Source organism: Corvus brachyrhynchos, unplaced genomic scaffold, assembly GCF_000691975.1.
Source record: "Corvus brachyrhynchos isolate BGI_N302 unplaced genomic scaffold, ASM69197v1 scaffold166, whole genome shotgun sequence".
NCBI lineage: Eukaryota > Metazoa > Chordata > Aves > Passeriformes > Corvidae > Corvus > Corvus brachyrhynchos.
This window is the reverse complement of record NW_008239671.1, coordinates 1,987,841-1,998,933: the sequence shown is the minus strand read 5'-3', so window position 1 is coordinate 1,998,933 and position 11,093 is coordinate 1,987,841. Positions and strand designations below refer to the sequence as shown.

Genomic DNA, 11,093 nt, shown 5'->3' with positions numbered 1-11,093 from the left:
CTTCCCTTCCCTTCCCTTCCCTTCCCTTTCCTTCCCTTTCCTTCCCTTTCCTTCCCTTTCCCTTTCCCTTCCTTTCCTTTCCCTTTCCCTTCCTTTCCTTTCCCTTTCCCTTCCTTTCCTTTCCCTTTCCCTTCCTTTCCTTTCCCTTTCCCTTCCTTTCCTTTCCCTTTCCCTTCCTTTCCTTTCCCTTTCCCTTCCTTTCCTTTCCCTTTCCCTTCCTTTCCTTTCCCTTTCCCTTCCTTTCCTTTCTTTTCCCTTGCCTTTTTTCCTCCTTTCCTTTCTCTTTTCTTTCTTTCTTTCCAGTGTGCACACGTATTATCTCCACTGTTTAACTTAACTTCTCTAAGCGTAAGTCTGCTTAGTCCCAAAAACCTCCTTTTCTCACCCAAGAGCCTGTTACACAGATGCCCTCACCCCTCTCGTTACTCAACAGTTTTTGATATTCATTTCTCTCCATTCCCTTGCCACTCAGTCTTTCCTTTACACAAGTCCATCCCTTATCTGCTCATTTACCTAAAGATTAATTTTAAAACCTATTTTCCACCACAACGTGACATTTCCTCACCTGCCAACGTATCACTGCACTGAATTCCAAAGAGACAAAGAGCACAGAGATCTTTTAGGGCTGGGAACAGACTCCAGCAGCATGATGCAGCTGCTGGGACCATTCCTCAAAGAAGCTGCAGGACAAAGAAATCCATTTTCCTGAGAAAAGGAATAAACAGCTGGGAGTGAGAGAAAGGAAAATACCCATGAACAGCCAGAGCAGCAGAGCTCAGCCCAGGCCACCCAGCAGTTTTAAGGGCTGTAAGTCCCTCCTGACACCTCGTAATGCCATCATGGTGGGAGCAGCAAGGACAGCTTGGGTCCACCAGGGAAGATAAAATGATGGATCATCTTAACCCAGAAAAGCCAACAAACTGCAAAGAGGAAACTCTCTGAGAGTGAGAAGTATCAGTTTGGTCCTTCTTAGGGTATTGTAAGGGTCTGAAAGAAGGTTGGACTTGATGGTATTGGAGGTCTTTTTCAGCCTCAATGATTCTGATTTCCCACAGGATTTTTCAAACGGGGAAGAAACCTCTTGCAATAAAAATGTGATTAATGTCAAGACACTTGCAAATACTTTCTCATACTCTCACATTTAACCAAGATTTAAAAGTAAAAAAAAAAAAAAAACCCAAACCAAACCAAAAGCAACCAAAAAAAACCCACGCTAAAGATCAGGTGGGAATATATATCAATAAACTAAATACAAGAAAACATTTAGAGAAGCCCATAAAATTCAGAAGAAAACTGATAATGCAAAACTACACATAGGCTTAAACTGCTATTTTTGAAAACCATGTAAAGGTTGTCTATTAGAAATTATTCTTAACAGTATTTGTGACAGTTTAATTTGGCTATTTAAAATAAATATACTCCAATTGCTTTCTCAAATGTTCTTCTCCCACTCTTAGATGATACAAGCTCATTTAACAACTGGTAGTCAAACATGCTCCAAACTGCAGAGGATTATTGTGAAGCAAAAATAATTCTGCCATTCTAAAAAAAGTGGCTGGCAATTAGTGATTTCAGTTGGCCTTTTCTCCACAGTGTTTAGCAGAATGTTATATTTAAGCCTTATTAAAATGTACAGAGATTCTAAAATTTTAAATATAGATTTCCTTGCTAATTCTCTGTCAAAGTCAAATAGATAAAACATAAATGTGGGAACAATCTTAGACAATAGAAATGGAATGGCCATACTGGGTTAAAAAATAAATCATTCTATTAATATTCCTATATGGTCTGTATCACCATTTGATTTTCCAGAGGAGTACCCTCTTGGACACTTAGCTCAAACCCTGGTTTTACCTAAGCATAGCTTGAAACCTAACAGGATCAAGAGAAAATTAAAAGAAACACTTTTAGAGTATATTTATATCTATTAAAGTTAAGCTGTTGTTTTTTTCCTCACCTGAATTTGATCAGCTCCTCATGCATCTTTTTCACGCACTAGGAAATTCCCTGCTTTCTTTGTCAGAAATATTTTACCCATAACTGATAGCTTGGAGAACACATGCATGATCTAAGACTTGAGATTCCTTAAATTATATTCTCAACTCATTTCTCCATCAGTCTCATCATTTATATGTATAAAACCAGAGCAATAAAGTTCAATTGTTTTGCTTTTTCATCAAACTGAAATGATCATCTGATTCTGATTTTGTTATTCAAGATTAACAAGATACCAGTCTATTACACAATGCCATATTTTTTTATTAGCTTTTATCAGAAAAATAAAGTTAGTGAGCTGGGCTATAGCCTTAAACACGACCAGCACAAATTGTCTTCAAAGGTTTTCCCTTTGGCAAGAGGAATCAGTGAGGACACAAAACCTCAAAGAAACTTCATAATCGCCTTTCTGAGTGTTTCCAGGGGAAGAAAGTTTATATGAGAGAAAAAAAAAGAAAGAAAATCTAACTCCAAGCAAGTTTATATGAGAGTTTATATGAGAGAAAAAAAAGAAAGAAAATCTAACTCCAAGCAATGACCCACAACCAGATTTCCTGGGGGTGTGAGATACACATTCTGGTCTGCCTCTTGCTTGCCCTTGCTACACACAACAAGGGGATTTAAACATAATCACAAAATCATTTAGGTTGTAAAAGACCTTCAGGATCATTGAGTCAACCCAGCACAGCCAAGGCCACCCCTAAGCCATGTCCCCAAGTGCCACATCTACACATAAAAGCTCTTTTCATGGTGAAGTTCCTTTAGATTCCACAAACTCTGCAGCCCATGTGGAAAAAGGAAACAAAGACTGGATCCAGTTAAAGACTTGCACCGTATTTTAATTTCTAGACAAGCCGTAAAGGAGGGGAGATGTACGTATCTTGGCCTCTTAGTGCAGTATTCTATTTTATTATATTCCTTTTCAGCTCTAAGTCTCTGCAGGCCACTGAGGCCAGTGCTCTTCCTTACCCCTCCTGCATCTCCTGCACCAATGCTTGGGTCTCCCATTCCCTCCGCCAGCACTAAGTCGAACTGCAACATAAATATTAAAGTAGAGAAAAATACAGAGCAGAGAAAGAGTCTGTGCCACTCAACAGTGAAGCAGAGATCACCTTGTGAAATGGATCATTTCTGTGGCACACTGAAACAACGATGCAATGCAATCTCTGGCAAACAGTTCGATGAAGTTGCCATTTCCTCCCTTGACTTTTCCAAAACTGAAGAACTGCAATAGCTGTAAGGTCTCTCACTGACTATAGGGCAAACACAAATACTCAGAAACACTCCAATCATAAAGAGTGGAACAATAATATTAAAAATTAATGCAATTAACTAGGTACTCCTGACTATCCAGCACAGGCATCATCATTTGCCTTCTGTATGTGCTGAACTTAAAAGTTGGAATAATGCTCGTTTTGGTGAAAATTTTGCCAAGCAAAGACAATCTTTGTCCCTTAAATAAGAAGACAGGCTACATACACTAAGAAATTAATGCAGGAGGCAAGCCTACAAGTCAGTGTGGTGAAAGCATTTACAGAATAAGGATAATATTTACTGCCTTTCCAAATCTTTATGCTATGCATAAAACTTTCCAACTGTTATAAAGAATAACTCAGAGACAGGCGACAGAACAAAGTTACTGGTATGTCTGTGTTTCCTTTTGAGAATGTGTTCCTGCTGTACATATTAATAAATATCAGTGAGATTAAATCAAAATAACATATATGAGCAATTGAGCATGAATTTTCTCAATCACCGGAGATTGCTACCATCGTTATTTACAGGAGCACTAAACAAATCTGTGATTATATTAAAATATAGGTGAAGCCTACGTTAAGGCAGAGGAGGTATAATGAAGATTAAAGAGAAAATATACCTATAATGTTCTTAAAATGAGCAGATAAAGAAAAAAATTACCATTTCCCCCTGAACAGCGAAGAAAGCTTTTCAGTTCATTAAGAAGAATGAAGTGAAAAACAGGGTTTGCACATATTAGAAATTCTTCACAGCTTTAAAGATGTTAACAGCAGAAGGTGCATTTCAGATCACATTTTGTGGCATTCAAGCCTAACAAAAATAGGTATGAAATTCCACTCAGTGTTTAGAAACAAGATTATAATCTCTGTTATAGGAAATGAGGAGAAATAAATATATGTGTACGTTTGTTTCTACTTATTGACACATTATTTCAGAAAAATGTAGTTCAGAAAGAAACAGTAAATATATCTAAAGAAATTAATATTATTTTTGTCCCATCCTGCCCTGCAGAAGATGGGAAAACATCTTATTTTCAGTTTCCTTGGCACTCTGCTTGCAATCCACACACCTGTCCCTGGAAGAGCTCTGGCTGACACTTTCCAAAGCAGGTAAGACCCCACATTTGTCCCCATCCTCAAGTTCTCAGTGGAAGATTTGGGATCTAACAGATGCAGTTTGCTCCGATTCGAGAACTGACCCTTCTCTAATAGGAGAACCACAGCTGGTGTTTTAGAAGAAAGTTCTCCAGGTGAAGGAAACTTCAGGGAGACATTACCTGCAACAAGGACCTAATTAAACAGAATTGATTTCCTCCCAAATATTTCCCGCTACTTATGGTTTAGGAACCTCGCTGCACAGGAGACTAGAAAAGAAAGAAGGAAAACCCAAAAGACAGTATATTTGAATGGCAATTATTTTCTATTCCCCAGCTGGTTTTGGCAGTTATTTTAAAATGCCAGAGAATTCACTGCACTTTGATGAAGGCACTTGTTATTTCTTAGTTGTGAACGAGACAATTCCAGGGCACAAAGTTCAAAAGACAGCACTCACAGAAGGCAATAATTAGACTCAACTACACTGAGATGCTGTTGCAACTGAACAGCCCTGTCTGGTAGTAGTAGGGTCAGAAATTTAATGTTGCACCATTTGGTGTAATGGCTCTGATAACTGCTTGCTTATTTTCACACCTACAGTGGAAAGTAATTAAAGTAAAATCCTTTTAGGTGTAATTAGACAGCAGGACTCATTTAAACTGAATGTAAGGAAAAGAAGAAAAGTAAGGGATCAGAAAAATTAAGGAAGTATCAGATTTTATAATTAGCAGGTCACTACCTTCTCTAGTCTTAATTTATTCAGAAAAGAAAATTATTTAGCAAAGGCCTGAGAATTACATACCTTTAGCTATTTTTTTTCCTTTAAAATATCAAAAATACTAAAGAAGGAAACTAATGTGATTTATGTATTTTAAATAGAGCTTTTATATTCTACTCTTAGGAAGCAACTGTATTAAAATAAAGGTATAATAAAATACATCTTCTTACTTGGTGCCACTTAACATTTGGTTCAGTCTGGAGAAGAGAAGGCTTTGGGGTGACCGAATTGGTGCCTTCCAGTGCCTGAAGGAGCTGACAGGAAAGATGGAGAGAGACAATTTACAAGGGATGGAGTGACAGGACAAGGGGGAATGGCTTCCCACTGCCAGAGGACAGGGTTAGATGGGATACTGGGAAGGAATTGTTCACTGGGAGGGTGGTGATGCTCTGGTTGCCCAGAGAAGCTGTGTCTGCCCCATCCTGGGAAGTGTCCAAGACCAGATGGACAGGGCTTGGAGCAACCTGGATAGTGGAAGGTGTCCCTGCCCATGGCAGGGGGGGGGATGAGATGTTCTTGAATTTCCCTTCCAACCTAAACCATTCCATGATTCTGTGATTCCATTGCCTCCCCTTGGGACACTGGTAAATCCTGCAGCACACACAGAGTGCAAACAGGCTGTGAACCCAGAGTCTTTTCTGCATCTGCAGGAATTTTCCTTTAACTGTTGAATTTAATTTCATAACCTTCCTGGACCTCTGAAGAGGTGAAAGCTTGCTCTGAGATTAGAAAGGGAATCAGCATGATTTGACAAGCCATTTGATGTATTTGCCTGTAATAACTCTGGCATTGCAACCTTCAGGGGGACAGAAAGCTGACAGCCAGAGAGAGGACACAAAGAATGGAGTTCTGTGACTACAATCCAGTCTTTAATAAAAGGCACTGGGGATTTTTATGAGGGGAAAAAAATAGACACATTTCTAAGCATGTTTTAAACTTTTCTCATCTGAAAAACAAAAAAACTTTTGATTGTGAGATATAGCTAGTGGTCAATATTAGAACTTGTAATAGTTTGAGCATAAAGTAGTTAAAAAGCCCTGCACATAAAGATAATTGGAGTATCTTATACACAGATCAATAATTTTTAGCTGTTGGAGGCATTTTGACCTCAAAATCATATAAAATTTGAGAAGAGTCTTAAGAGTTGTTTTATCCTGGCAATGCCATGTCACCACAAAAACCTCAAAGACTGTTTCTCATTTTTCCTTTTTACCCCTAATTTACATCTCAAGTAATTTCTTTTTTTTTCCCTCAGAAATCTTCTCAGAAAGGCCTCAGCCTGGCTCATTGCACAAATATGAAGATGCCAGTGCAGAAATGTGGAAATCCCTCTAAAACTCCACATATCCCACTGTCCAACACAGTATTTTATCCTGCATGTAATCCTGGAACAATTGGAAAAACTAATTAAGCAGTGAAGTGCATAAAGAAAAGTGAGCAACACAGCCCAATATAGTCATTCTGAAAATCAGAATATTTTTGGACGTAATTTATTTACACATTTTCAACTCCATTAATTTAAAATGAAAATGTATTTATTAAGTCACTGAAAATCTTTCTCCTTAAATATGCAAATATATCTTCCAGAATTTCCCAGCCTGGAGTCCCACAAGCTGTACATAAACATTAAAACTCCAAAATACCATAAACTTGTTAAAGGGCAAGTTTTGCCTCGGTGCACTGTAGAAATGAAAATGTATCAATTACACGTTATCAATTATTTTCCATCTATTGAGATTTAAAATTCTTTATATCAGCTTGGCTAAAGACAATGTTACTGCTGGGGAGAAATTCCTGAGTAGAGTTACCAGAGGAAACATTAGGTATTCTTAGGAATATAAACTTTGATCAGTGTGGCAGTTCCTTAACTAGAAAATTTTATAGCTGCATTTTTAATGAAGAGTAATTTATTTCATATAAATGGGTTTTCACAATGCTAAAATTTAAGTAGCATCTTCATATACCTGGGCTAAAAAGGATAATAATCTGGAAAAAAAAAATAAAGAATGACAATGCTGCTGGTTTTCAACTATAAGTAGCATCGATTTAATCTTTGACAGTACCCAAGATGCACAAGGCAAATTGGCAAATTTTTTGTACAAAAAGCCCAAGTCCTGTCTTGAAAAGTTTCCCAAACAAAGCCACTTTCTTCCTTAAACCTGCTCATAGAAGTCTGTCACTTCTGGTGCTATTCATCATGATTAGTATTGGAAAATCAGACTATTTTTCTTAGGAATCTCATATAGGTAAAATTCTGGCTGGAGACAGCAGTCAAAACATTAAGTAAGGCAAAAGAAACAGTTTCAAGAACTATTAATCACTATTAAATATTTAATAATTAATAAATAGTGAATCATATGCTTTTAAAAACACAGTCCCTTCCCTTAGATATAGGCACAGCTGTGTTACTGAGAAACGAAGAAATTACTTCATGAAGTATTATTTCAACAAAAAATGACAACAGACAACTCTATAAAAGACTGAGTCAAGCAGAATGGCAGTAAAAGACCGCATACAACACACCAGTGTTAACCCAGCCTCACAAGGAAATAACAATTTGGACCTAGCTTGCAGTAGAAAGTACACAGAGAAATGTATTTAGAAGGAAACATTTGGGGAGATACTGGACAAATTCAAAACTTTATCAGACATGGACCAGGAAAACCTGGACTAGATGGTCCTGGTCTGAGCAGAGGGCTTGAACTACAGGACATCCAAAGGCCCTCCCAATCTCAGCTATTCCATGATAGCAGTGAAGAGTGAAGAATTAATCAAACTCATGCTATTAAGCCAAGTTTGATGATTTGGGGATTTTTTTTTTTTTTGGAGTTGATGTGACAAACACTGAAGTCCAAAACGAGCTCTTTGGAAATGAGAACACTGATAATCACATATAGAATCCAAAATTGCTGAAAACTGGGTTTCAGGAGATATTGCCCCACCTTTATGCTGTTGAGAGGACACTGTTGAGATCTACTTGGGCATTCATGGTAGATTTCTTTCTTATACATGAAAAGAAGCCACTAGCACTGAATTTTCTGGAGTCCTTGGTTTCCAAAGCCACGATCTGACCTGGTTTCACAGCCCTGTGTTCTCCCTCTGCTCTTAGGCTTGCTAGAGACACTTGATTCAGAGCAGACTGCTATATTTAGAAGCAATCTTTTGTTCTCTCATGACATGACTGTCATAGAAGTGCTCACATCAGTGTTTATCCTTACATTGACAAAATCCTGAAGGAAATTAAAATAGAATATTAGATGAGGTTGAGCTCTGGTTATCTTGTTTTTGCTAAGGCATTTAGTTAATCAATACAAAACCACCAAAACAAAGCACCAGGAATGTATATATTTTAGTAGACCACAGAGGAAGAGCAACATTATTTGTAACTATTATTTCTCCTTACTCAGTGAATGGTTTCAGTAAAATTCATCATTCATTAAAAATGATTCATCTCCCTTGGCCTTTATTCGCTGCTTCATGTTTCTAATGAACTTAATGTAGCAAGTGATGTAATCAGACAAAAGCATGGTAAGAGCTCTTTCTGCCACTATAGGCACAATCATATTTAATTAAGAATTTATCATTAGCTGAAGGTATTAGTTAACTATTACAGCCCCACTATACTGTCTAGCTCAGAGAAGCAGCTTCCTCATTAACAAACAAGTGCTTGGATCTAATTGCTGCCTCTCTAATCAGCTTGGTGCATTAGTATCTCATTAAATGGGCCTCACAGAACGAAATTACTGCTTTGATATCACTGGAAAGGATTAACAAAACCATAATAAATTCTTGGAGGCTTTATCCAGCCTCCATTCACACAGGGCTAGGTATAAATACCCTTTAATTACTACCTGGAAACGGTTAAGTGGAATTACACTCCAACGAGTGAAGTCTGGATAAAAGTTTCAATCTGGAACCAGTATTCCTCAGTGAACTGCACACTTCCCTCTGCAGACAGCTGTTAAAACAGCTCAGACACTGAAGGGTAACATCCAGCACCCACTAATTGTGTTTTCTATTTCTACAGACATTTCACATTCATTATTTCACTTTGATTCCATATACCTAGGCCGACAGCACTCCCTTCTTTTCTAGGCATTACACTGTGGGCTAAAATAAATGTAATAATCACTAATTTTGTGTTTGCTTGGGGTTTTTTTCCTGGGTAGGTTTTCTTTTCCTTTTTCTTTAATTTTGCAAGAAATCAATGAACATCCTGGATCCTCTTGCTTTGTTGCCTTCATTTCACGAATATTCCTTCCATAATTTCAAAGATCAGCACGGGATTATCATGGTTACAGGAGGTCTGTTGGAAATCACATCTGTCTGTCTGTTTTTAAGTGGGGACTACTACCTTGTAAGGAGAGGGTCCCTAAAATGTTTCTTTTTCCATACCTAGAAAAAAAAATGTTGCCTAATATTAAACAAGCAATGTGAAGCATTCAGGAGGTGTTTACTTTGTTTTTCATCATATTCATCTGAGTATCAGCAGGAAAAAAATTCCAACTCTACCTGCACTCAACCCTTCAAGCAATTTTGACTTAGGGATTCAGTGGGACAGAGTTTGCATCTTTATGAACAGAAAATTATTAGGTCCTACGGTTTGGCAGGACAGAACAAGAGATGTAAAATAATCTCAAACTGCTTTCAGGACAATTTTCAATAAATAAATTGTGTGAGATAATGCTTTGGGAACAAAAAAATCAAGCTGGAGGAATGTCTGCTCTAAAAGTGATTTTGTCTGAATAACAATACTTAAAAACTAAGTCTTTTTCAGAGATGAACTGATTTTTCACTGGAGAATAGGTCAGGAATACAAATGCAAAAAAATAATATTTCAGTTTTTTCTAACACTCTGTAATGAGTAATTTGATCCATTATTGCCATCTTGAAAAAGGGAATCTGAGTAGTTCATATTTAAAAGAAAGGCTTATAAGTAGTTTCTTTTTAAACAGTAAGGTAGAGACAGGCTTGTTTTCCTTTCACCTCCAAGAAACTATCACTCCAACGTGAAGGAAAATTACTTTGTATTCTTAAGAAAACCTGCTAAAAATGTGGAAATTTTAGATTTCCTTGCAAAAACAATCTTTTGTCTCCAGTTTATGCTCATATAATCACTGTCAAAAAGATGGAGTTCAAGTTATTTGTAAGACAAAAGAAACAAGACAGCCCTCAGCAAGATGTGAAATTTAAGAAAATACCCAATACAGGATGTCAAAGGTGTGTCAGTGGAGATCACAGCAGCATTTACTGTGATTACCTGTAATAAATGCACACTATCAGTGCAGTGTGAGCCCTGCTGCTCTGGAGGGGGCAATGGGCTGCAGCTTCACCCGGGCAGCAGGGTGGTGTGTACTGGGAATCAGGGAATCACGGAATGCTTTGGGTTGGAAGGGACCTTAAAGCTCATCCAGTGCCACCCTCTGCCATGGGCAGGGACACCTCCCACTAGCCCAGGTTGCTCCAAGCCCTGTCCAGCCTGGCTTCGGCACTTCCAGGGATCCAGGGGCAGCCACAGCTTCTCTGGATGAATTGCTCAGGAGGAACATCCTTTAGAGTCTGCAGCAGCTGCCTGTTACCTGTGAACCAGCCAGAGCAGGTAAAAGCTTCACCTCGCTGAGCATAACCACAATTTGGTACTGAGTTAAGGAGCACTGTTCTCTCTCCCCACATCGAATCCTGCAAGATCCTGAAGAGTGTTTTGTCTTATGGCAATCACCTTAATTATCCATAATTAATACCTGTAGATGGCTCAAGTGATGGCAAATTCCTTTCTTTTTGACCCCTCTTCTTTTTTGAGAGGTGTGTTCTCTGCCAGGGTAGTATCTTTTTTTTGTCTGCTTGCTTCTTTTTACAAATAGCAGAAAGTTTTCCACTTTTTAATACATAATTCATATTATAATAAAGACATTTATTGTTTACATTTTTTTTTAATATATTCACAAAGTGATGCTTTTTTTCAGAATTCA

At 37.9% G+C, this 11,093-nt stretch overlaps 1 protein-coding gene across 4 annotated transcripts in view; it reads right to left on the bottom strand.

The window, feature by feature from the left end:
* The window catches only part of CTNNA2 (catenin alpha 2), a 463,429-nt gene that overhangs the window by 294,340 nt on the left and 157,996 nt on the right, over window positions 1-11,093 (bottom strand). The window contains exon 1 of one of the 4 annotated variants that reach the window (XM_017742416.1): window positions 5,295-5,372. The exons of the other annotated variants lie outside the window; for them this stretch is intronic. The gene's annotated coding sequence lies outside the window, so the exon portion shown is untranslated. Of the gene's footprint in view, window positions 1-5,294; window positions 5,373-11,093 lie in introns of those variants that run through there. 4 annotated transcript variants of the gene reach the window in all.